Consider the following 11,127-nt stretch of genomic DNA (forward strand, 5'->3'; position numbering starts at 1 on the left):
ATTGGTGGGGGGGGATTACTTTCTGGGTAACCATTAAAAATTTCTAGAAGACCAAGATTTTGGGTTAATTTCATTTGCTGTTAATATCCCAGTGTTTATGTTTGAAATATAGTAAGAAATCTTTTAAAAATACTTTGAATAAGTGAATTATATCAATACAAAGGATTGGAAGAAGAATAATTTAAATAGACAACACATTTGGAAGATCTCTTCTCCAATATTAAGAGTATGAAAAACATGGATGCTAATTACTGTGATTTCTCTTAATGACTCTCATTATGGTGCTGATGACTCCCAATTCGGATTAGGTTGGAGTGAAGATATCAAGAATGAGATTCTATGTATTCTAGAAAAATCTGTTGTTTTAGACTTCTATCATAAATCATGTCATCTTTATAGAAGAATTTGTTTATCATTTCATTTCATTGTCCAAACTTGTTTGTTTCATAAATTGACTCCGTAGATGTTACTTATTTTCCCTTCTTCTGCCTCCTTTAATTTCCTATCCCCCACAAATGCTTCCATCGTTGATTTTCCATGAGTTTAATACTATTTCCATTACACTAACAAATACAAAGGAATTAAATGATCAGCATCACAATTCCCAAACTAAACTCAGTATTTTCTTTCCAAATTTGGCCTCTGTCCGGTCCTGTGAAGGCTTTATAGAGTTAGAAAGTACTAGTAATTACCCAGTTTTCTCAGTGTCACCTTAGACCACTCTCTCCAATCTTCTTCATCCAGTAGGTCATCAAGTTTAATAGAGCTTGTTTCAAGAATGTATTTCAGGGGCGCCTGGATGGCTCAGTCCTTAAGTCTCTGCCTTCGGCTCAGGTCATGATCCCAGGGTCCTGGGATCAAGCCCCGCATCAGGCTCCCTGTTCAGCGGGAAGCCTGCTTCTCCCTCTCCCACTCCCCCTGCTTGTGTTCCCTCTCCCGTTATGTCTCTCTCTATCAAATAAATAAATAAAATCTTAAAAAAAAGAACTCAGTTTTTTTTTTTTTTTAAATGTAATCCAAATGAATCCCCTCTTTTGCCTTTTCTCTGTTATCACCTATGGTCAGTCTCTCCTCATATATGAACACTTTTCTGCAAAAGTCGTTAGGTTTTGGTTCCTCCCAAACCTAATGTCACTTCATTCATTCTTTGCAAACTTCTTAGATTATGTTTCCAGAGCACAGGCATGTCATTTCTCAATTCAGAGTCATCTCACAAGTCCCTAAAGCTTGCAGAACCAAATCCAGCATGATTGTCAAGATCTATCATAATCTATGTTCCATACACTTCTTTGCTGATGAATTGCATATCTGGGTCTCCAGACCTCGTGATCCTCTTAACATTGCAGGTACAATATTTTGTCAGTTCTTTCATTGTTTTTATTTTAATGGTTTGACATGTCCTTCTTGCCTTCAACTCCAACAAACCCTACTCAACCTTTAAGGTTGAGATCAGATGCTAGTTCGATATTCATATTCCACCACGTTGATTTCTATTTCTTCAACCTATGCATTAGGTTGGCCCCTAATTCAGTCCAGACTCCCCTTAATGACTCAACTGATACTTAAGGGTGACAATTGTGAAAATAAGCCTCGGATGATTTGTTCTGACTATAACCAAATGCATTTTGTAGATCTTCAAAGAATATTAATTCTCAGGCCAAAGATGAAAATACCTAGCTCAATGAAATGTGTCAAGAATCAAACCTAAAATACATACAAGCTGTTAAAGATGAAGCCTTTTAATGTCATTATTTTGACCCTCACTTTGATGTTTGACTGTATTTATCATTGAAATGAAAATAGTGCAGCCTCTGAAGTTACTTTGATTAGTTTATTTCTATCCCAAGGCCCTTTTTTTTCTATTCGCTCTGTGAAAGTGATTCATCTTTTCTTCATTTTCACTCAGCAGTACCACTGGATTTTGTCTTCAAATGGAATATTTAGTAGCAAAGATCATCACATTTTTAGGCTGTCTTTATTTATCACACAAAATAATAATGATAATAGTACCTAATATTAATTGTGCTTTTACTCTCTGCCAGGCGTCCTATTGAGTGTTTGTACATAGATCCTTTCATTCAATTATTTCCCACCCTGTGATGTGGATACTATTATTATCTTCTTTTATAATTTCCAAAACTACTTTTGAAATGACTTATAAGCTACTTTTAAAATATAAACATTTAATTCCTAACAAAAATATAAAGAGCTAAACTTTATTAATTATCAAGGGAATATAAATTAAAACTACAATCCAATATTTCTACTTAGAATGGCTACAGTGAACAAGACAGACAATACTGGTTGTCTGAAATGGACCAAATGAAGTTTTAACACACTGCTGAAAGGAGGAAAAATTGGTCAGTCACTCTGAAAAGCTGTTTGGCAGAATCTACTAAAGCTAAAAAGATATATATTCTTTAAGCCGGCAATTGACTCCTAGTTAAATGCCCTCAAAAATTGTGCACCAAAAGACAGGACAAGGACGTTCATAACAGCACTATTTGTAGTTCAACCTGAAAAATCCTAATGCCGACCAATATCAGAATGGATAAATAAATTGTAGTATATTCACCTAAAATAATTCACACGCAGTAAAGAGAATAAGCAAAATACAACTACATGCAACACAATTGTGTCTTGCCATCATGACATTGAGCAAAAGATGCTGAAGGATACCTACTATTTGATTTTTTTAATGTAGAGTTCAAAAAGAAGCAAACGCTGTATGGTGGTAGAAGTTAGAATAATGGGTCCCCCTGGGAAGCTGAGTAATGTTTGATTTCCTGATCTGGATGTTAGTTGCATGGATGTGCTCAATTTGTGAAAATGCATCAAGCTGCACACTTAACGATTTTTGTACTTTTTAACATGAACGTTCTTCTTTTTTTTTTTTTAAGATTTTATTTATTTATTTGACACAGAGAGAGCGAGAGAGCACAAGCGGGGCGGGGGAACAGCAGAGGGAGAGGGAGAAGCAGGCTCTCCGCGGAGCAGGGAGCCCGATGCGGGGCTCGAACCCAGGACCCTGGGATCCTGACCTGAGCCAAAGGCAGCCGCCTAACCAACTGAGCCCTCCAGGCGCCCAGCACGTTATTCTTCAATAGAAATTTTCCATTTAGGTAAACGCTTGCTATTTTGCCTACATCCTGTGACCGCGAAGCAACTCCGTCACACAGCGGCTCCTCAGGTAAGGAGCGACTGTAGGAGTAATTGACTAAAAGTCACATAAGGATGATTTGGAAATACGGAGAATTCAAATTGCTCACTAGAGAGGGTCCTTGCCCTGTCTCTGGTCCCTCCCTCACCTCGCTCAGCCTCAGTCTCCCTGCAGCTGCTCAAACGTGCCCAGCACGCTCCCGCCTTGTATTTCTCCCCTGAACCATCTCTTTGGCTTCCAATGCTCTCCCTCCAGAGATAATCCGCGGAGCTTGCCGATTCCTTTCTGCCTCTGCTCAAATGTCATCTCATCAGAGAGGCCCACCCTCACCTCCACCTCTAAAAGGGCAGCATTTCTCTCCGTCCCCTTATCTTTATTTTCGCCACTGATATTCTTATATGTGCCATTTTTAAAATTCACTCATTGAACTGCCTCTGTCCACTCAAACACAAGCTCTGTCCCGGCAGGGGTTTTGTACTGTCTAGTTTCTGGCAATTATCTCAATGCTTAAAGAATTCTTAGAAATATAGACAAGGCATATGACAGCTATTTTTGATTGGATGATGTTGACATATGACTTTATGAAAGCCACCCGCAATCTCCGGGACATCTCATTGTCCCCTTTTCTGCTACGTTGCAAAAGGGGCCACACAACTGCCAGGTGGGAGGGTCTGCGGACCCCCTACTTAATTTAACGCGAGCCTCCTCTCACAACTTGAAGGTCTGGATGGTCTCTTCTTTCTCAAAAAATCCTTTCAAAGATTAAATCCTCAACTTTAAGACACAGTTTTACACAACAACTTAAAACCCCCAAAGAATCGAGCCCTGCATCGGGCTTCTTGCTCAAGTGGGGGCCTGCTTCTCCCTCTGCCTGCTGTTACTCGATCTCTCTTCTTTCTGACAAGTAAATAAAATCTTTAAAAAATAAAATAAAAGCCCCAAAGTCCCAAATCCTCTTTTCACTTCCTCTGTATGATTTTGTGCTATCACTTTGATACTTGGACCCCAAGGCAATAAAGAGTTTTCCTATCCTGGGAGATGGGCAGGTCTTAGGGTCAAGGGCAGGACCTCTTAAGATATCCAAATTATATCCTCCCACATATATATGCCTACATTGCTCAGTCAACAAGTACCTATTATGTGCTTAGCATGTGCCCAGCACTAGCAGGAAGCGTATATAAGGATGAATAGGTCAGATGTTTCCTGCTTTTAGTGGAGCTTATGTTCTAGCTGAGAAAATGTCCGAGATTGGATTCTTTCAGAAACAAGTATATGGGCACAAATGGTTTACTTGGAAGATGATGGGGAGAGTGGAGAGGGGAAAGGAAGTAGGGAAGAGAGGGAAGATTGTACAAGTGTGTTAAAGAGCTGTTAGTGTTAAGGGCAGTGGGGGCTCAGTGCTGCTCCGGATTGCTGGGATATTTACAAAGTACATCTCAGGGTTATCCTACCAGAGGGTTCACCAACTTTCAGCCATCATTGCTGGAGGGCTGTTCCTGGGACATGAGCTCACTTGTGCTTTGGCCTCCTCACTCGTGCAGGCTGAGTGGGTTCCTGTGGCCAGAGGAAACCCACAGGCAGACAGGATTGTGTGCTTAGAGTGGGAGCCACCCACCCGAGAGGGGCGGGGGAAAGAGGGACAATTAGAGAGACACCCACCCTCTGCTGCAGGAGGAGAGACAGTACGCCAGTTGCCTAACTGGCAAAGGAGAAGCAAAGAACATAAGAGAATTGGAAGGGCTTGGGTAGCAACGCTAAATGGGCCAACAAAGGCCGTTCTGGGTCTGTGGTGTGCAAGGTAAGAGCTTCTCAGGACTGCTTGTGTCAGCGGAAGAACTTCCTGGGGCCAAGAGAACATCTGAGACAAAGACCAAGATGCAAGAATTCCTTTGTGTGTTTAAGAAACTAAGAGGCCTGTGGGGTTGGAGTGAGAAGGGAAGGCAAGTGAAGAAGAGTAAGGGAGGTACTCAGAGGAGCAATGGGTGGGACGCCGCTGGGCTTCAATCGTGGGAAGTCCATGAGCCTGCTTTCATTTTAAAAAAGGTTATACATGCATGGTATATACACGTCTGTCTATATGTGCGTATTTATTAGATATACATTTCATAAGTATAGATATTTATTTATATAATTATTTGTATACATTAATGTATGCATTTATTTATACCTACCAGCTTAACAGGTGATGAAAATAATGGAATCTGTTTTCATTCCCAGTTACTGTGCACAAATGAACAGTGTAGAAAAGTAACTGTGTATTTCATGATCCTGGCTGAAGTATCTGTACATAACTCTGTAGGTGTCTAGTCGTATATAACCAGGACACTCGTTACTAAGGAAGCAGCACCAGTGGGGAGCTAGCTGGGAGGGGAAAAAGGAAGACAGATGGCTGGCATGTAAATCTAAGTTGATATTCATTTTCTTTTTTCAATGGAAACTCCTCAAAGGAAAAGACTACTATAAAATGAAAGGGACTGGAAGTAAATAACAAAAACATGTAAGTTGAGGCTTCAAGCATGATGGAGAACTTTTCTTTCCCTATTATTTTTCTTCTTTTTTAGACATACTGGTTGTCACAAAACCAGTGAAATTTAGAACTCAGCGACTCACTCCAGGACCCATCTCCTTTCTGATCTTGCTTTTTTAGGATTCAAAGTTAGCGGGGGTGGGGGGGGTGGGGGGAGCAAATGCATTATTTGACTTAAATTCAGTATGCATTGGCATTACTTACAGTGATGTTGAGAGCTTCTTAACAAAGGAGAAAAGATTACTGCATTGACAGTGAAATTAGAGAATGGTGCGGGTGCATTATGTTGAGTTGGCAGTGAAACATTTTGCTGGCACACCTGTTTTATGCAAATGATACAATAGCATGAGAAAATCAGTGAGGCAGCATTGTTCTCAGTTGTTTTAAAGGCAAGGGGTCATGGAGAACAATACTGATATGGGGTCATTTTTAATGGATTTAAAATTAGTTTCTAACCTATTGAAATCTTGCACAGCATGTGAAATGACTCACTCTGAGTTATTGCTGAGAAGGAGCTAGATAATGGAAAAAGCAGAAATATCCAAGTTCATTCTCCTTGGAGCCTCCCACTGTCCTGGCCTTTTCACTCTCTATTCTGCAAGAAACCCATGATTGCTTAATGGACAGCACCATTGAGGAGATGAACCCTAAAAGTCATCCAAAGAGGGTGTTCTATCCTCTAACCCACCTCCTGGCCCAATTTTCATAAGTATACACTTGGATAATCCTTTTGTCATCCCATTGCTATGAGGCCAGATGTTTCCCATTGGAACTTAATCCACTTGAACTCTCTCCATAAACATACTGGTTGAGAAACAGGGGCAATTGCATCAAATCAGAAAGAATTCAGTGGGAAAATGATTGATTATGAAGTGACCATTGCTCTCCTCCCAAATTGTATGATTCCCATCAGAATGATGATTTCTAACTTTTGCTAGTAAGACATGCAAGATGATCTGAAAATATGAAGTTCAAGATTTGGTGGCAAGATTCATTTTTACCCTTTTCTGCTATTTTAAAAATGTTGTGTGTTGAAATCAACCCAAATTTCCCACACTGGGTGAATGGATTAAAAAAAATTATAGAATATATATATATGTATATGTTTTTTTAAAGGGAAGTGAGGCAATTGGAATGTCAATTTTACTTAGCAATATATTGTAAAAACTTAAACAGTATATCCAGCTGATTGACAAAATCCACTCAACTGTTAAGGGCAAAACAAAACTATCTCAAGAGGTACAGTTATGCAGATCTTGCTTTTACCTATAGGCAGATATTGAAAGAGAAAGGGAGAGAGATACAGAAAATATTGAAGCAGAATGTAACATCTGGAATTATCCAACTGATAAAATTCAGAGAGAAAATAAGGGAGTTAGAAGCAAGGATATCATGTCATGTTTACTTTCTTCTTGTTCAGTGAGCCATAAAATATGAGCTACTAGTAATGAAGCAACATGGATGAATCTCAGATGCATTGCAAATGATAGAGTTGTACATTGTATGATTCTATGTACGTGATCGGGGAAATTTTAAACTATAGGGACAAAATGAGATCAGTAGTTGCCAAAGGCTGGAAACGGGTGAAGAGAATTGACTCTAAAGACATAGTGGGAATTACTTAAAATAACAGAATTGTTCTCTATCTTAATTGTGATGGACATTACATTTCTATAACTATAGGCTCTATTTTGTCAAAACTCATAGGATGGCATACCAAAAGAGGGTGAATTTTACTGTATGTAAACCATACATCAATAAACTTTATTTTAAAAATTGTTTTTGGTGAAAATGACACTTCCTTCTAAATTCTGTTAAAAGAACAGACACACCATTCTCATTTTTCTTCCTGAAATACACTGCAATTTCTGCTATGAGGTGCTATGGCCCAGTGTTCCTTCTGAGTTACAGGTGTTACATGTTGCTTTGACTTGGCAATATAAGAGGAAGTGAAGGTCATAGCCTTTTTCTGCAACAATAAGGGACATTTTGGTTGAAGACCCACCTGCTTGTTACCAACACAACGTAATTCAATATAGTTAAGATTTTTGAAATATTTCCTTACTGTTTAAAGGTGTTTTTGTTTTAACTAACAGAAATCTCCTTCAAACTAGAGTCAGGGAAACAATTTATAAAGCTAACAGGCTAACTCATCAAAGCCACAAAATGACATGATGATGAGAAATGTATTTAACTGGCCTGGGGATTCTCCAAAGAGATCAATGATAATCTGTTGTTTTTAAAACATGGTGTAAATTCTTTGACCTATTCCCATTAAAAGGTGGGTGGTCTGTGTCCCCTCTTCTGTGACTGCTTTGATCTGTATAGTTGAACCGAAGTGACACTGTGTGACTTCTGAGGCAAGGTCAGTAAAGGCCTTGCAGCTTCTATCATGTAGTGAACACTTGGTCATGGAGCTTGAGGTTGCCATGTTGTGAGGAAGCCTACGTTACATGGGATGGCCATGGATAGGTGCTCCTGTGGACAGTCACAGCTGAGTCCGCCCTCAGAGTCATCCCAGCTTAGGCAACGGATATGAGCATGAAGAAGCCTTCAGGTGATTCCAGCCCCCAGCCATTTAAGTTCTGAGGCATCAGGCATCATGGAGCAAACACACTGTGTTCTGTCCATTTCTTTCTGACGTACAGTATCTGGGATCATAATAAAATCGCCGTTGCTTAATGGCATTAAGTCACTAAGGTGTCAGGTAGTTTGCTAGGCAACAGTAGATGCTGTGAACGGGCATGGGGCAAAAAGCCAAGAACCAAACCACACCAAGACAAACAACAGCAACAAAAATCAGGGACTGACTTTAGAATAAAGGAGACTAACGAAACCTGACAACGAAGGGCAATCCATGATCTAGATTGCATCCTTGAAGCCAAAAATAACTCTAAAGAAAATATTAGGGACAAAGAGAGACATCTCAAAATAAAAACTTGTTGGAAAAGAAAAGAAACAAAGTTAAAATAAAAATTAAAAGAGAGGGAGAGGGAGCGAGCAAACTTAAGCTCTGGAGTCATCTCGCCTGGGTTCGAATTGTTGCTCTTCTCATCACTAGGTCTGAGACCATAGGTAGTTAAACTCTCCATATTTAGGGTCACTAGGAGTATTTAGTCATCTGACTGTTATAGGGATTGAAAGAAATAGTATATCATATGTAAAGTGGTTGGGAATGCTCAGTAAGTGTTATTACTCATAGCGATTATTTCCAACACAAGAAAAACCGTTATGAAACGAAACAACTGCCTGCCCCTGTCTCCCTCTCAGCTTCTCTCTGCGTGTCTGCTTTAATCTGCCCCTCTACCTGACTTTGCAGCATGGTTTGCCCTCCTTCTGAATGCACCTGTCTAACATTGCTGTCTTGTCTCTCTCGCATTTCCACCGTTCTCTGAACAAGCAACCAGCCCAGATGCTTTCATGTCTCTCAATCTCACCACTAAATACCAGGGAGTGATAGTCTGACCTGATCAGGGGTCCTGTGGACACTCAGATCCTATCAGCTTCAGAAACAAGTTGAACAGAGTTCTGTAGTAGAAAGAAGGTTATTGAGAAGCGCCCCCATCTCTTAGATAAAACAGCCCTAAGAGAGGGAAAATGGGCACTGCAGACTCCTTAATTGAAAGACAATTTTAGTATAGATTGACTGTGGAAATAGAATTATTTTAATTTCAGGGCCGTGGAAACAATTTTAATCGTGAAAATTAGAATCTTATCTGATGTTTATAATCTGAAGAGATGACCTGGTGAAATTGGGAAACCGGGGCTGGAAAGAATTCTCTTGCCCTTCTAACTCTGCCAATTTTTAATCATTTCCCTTGCAATAAAATGGTTGTTTAGAAAGCGTTGCTTATCTTCCCTGAAGCTTAGTAACCTGGAAAAGGACAAAAGAGAGTGTATTGGTGACATCATTTCATGTCTTATGAAAAAATGTATTTGTGGAACTAAGTTATTGCAAAACAATAGCAAACTGGAATGATCTCTTAAAAATATTTGAAGTGGACAATATATTCTTGTAAAAATAGGAATATATTCTTGTAAAAATTCCAGTAAGGCATATGCTGCAGATATAACTTTGATGGTCACAAATCAGATGTGTACAAAAATAAATCTCTATTTTACCACTGTGCATATTTTCCTGGTCGCTGATGATCCATTTTCATTCATCACTGGAAAACTTAATATAGTTACTTCTGGTAGAATTGCTGGATTGAAAAGTGTAAGGGTTTAAAATTTTAATTATATAGCCGAATTACCCTCCAACACTTTAATAGTCTTTGTTAAATTACCAATTCACACTCCCACTTGCAATGAATGAGAACATCACCTCCCCACATCTTTGCCAAACTAGATGCTTCGAACCTCTTTGTTTACCATCATCCCAATGTCACTTGAGTTAAAGTCTATTGTGGTGATTATCAATGAGTTTGAGTATCAAACTTTGTTTAATTATCCTTTCATATTTGTTTCCTGTGAATTGAATGTATTGATTTGTAGAAGTTCTTTAAATGTTCTAGATATTCATCTTTTTTGTTATATATTGTGATGCGATGTTTTCAAAAAAGATATATTTGAACCTAAAAAAAACCCCAAATGAAAAATCTTCTCCACAAGGGGTAGAGAAGAGGGGCAGGGATTTGTAAGGGATTTTTGAAGAGAGCCTCTACCCAGTGTGGGTACCACCCCTGCCCCATCACTGTCCCAGGTGAACTGAAGTGCTCCTCCCCTCTCTCACACCTAGTGAGCAATGTGCTCCATGAGGGTGGGGAAATGTGGGCTGCTGATTGTCTCTTGCTTAAGATGTAGAGAAGGTGACAGACTAGTGAGAGAGGATAAAAGGTTGCATTTGGGAAGTAACTATCTTCTTACTCACAGTGGGTCCAGGAATATGGGTGTCTTTACAACTGTGCCCTCAAACCATCTAGGAAGATGTGGGAACTCTAACAATGAAAGCCTGAGGAGTGGCTCACCTGTTACCAGAAGCACGTCCCAAAGAGGTATGGATGCTATGGCCGGGGTTGAGACGGATCATCTAGGTCTCTAAAGACCCTACTGAATTTTTCATGAAGGTCACCTTCAAACATTAGCCAGGCCCAGAGGACAAGAAGTCAGGTGTGACAAAGGCCACCCCCAGCTAAGCAGGAATCTTCCTGCTTTATCCCTTTACCTCTCCTTCTTTCTCCCCACCTTTAACCGCCGAGCAGAGTCTAAAACCAAAATTAGCTAGTATGAGGTGAGAAGAGATAAAGAATGATGAAAGCCAACCAGATCCCCTTCCCTAAAGGTTAGGGGCCCACAAAATGCAGCACAGAATTGGAGAGGAGGAGGAGAAATCTTATCTTAGAATGAAGTTTGAAATGTTGATTAATATCTTGGACTGAAATGAGGGTATGTTTTTGACTTAACATGAACTTAGCACAGATAAGCCATGGGGCCTATT

The sequence above is a fragment of the Eumetopias jubatus genome, unplaced genomic scaffold, assembly GCF_037043125.1.
Source record: "Eumetopias jubatus isolate StellerSeaLion01/CBP00866 unplaced genomic scaffold, mEumJub1_p1.0 scaffold_9, whole genome shotgun sequence".
Taxonomy (NCBI): Eukaryota; Metazoa; Chordata; class Mammalia; order Carnivora; family Otariidae; genus Eumetopias; species Eumetopias jubatus.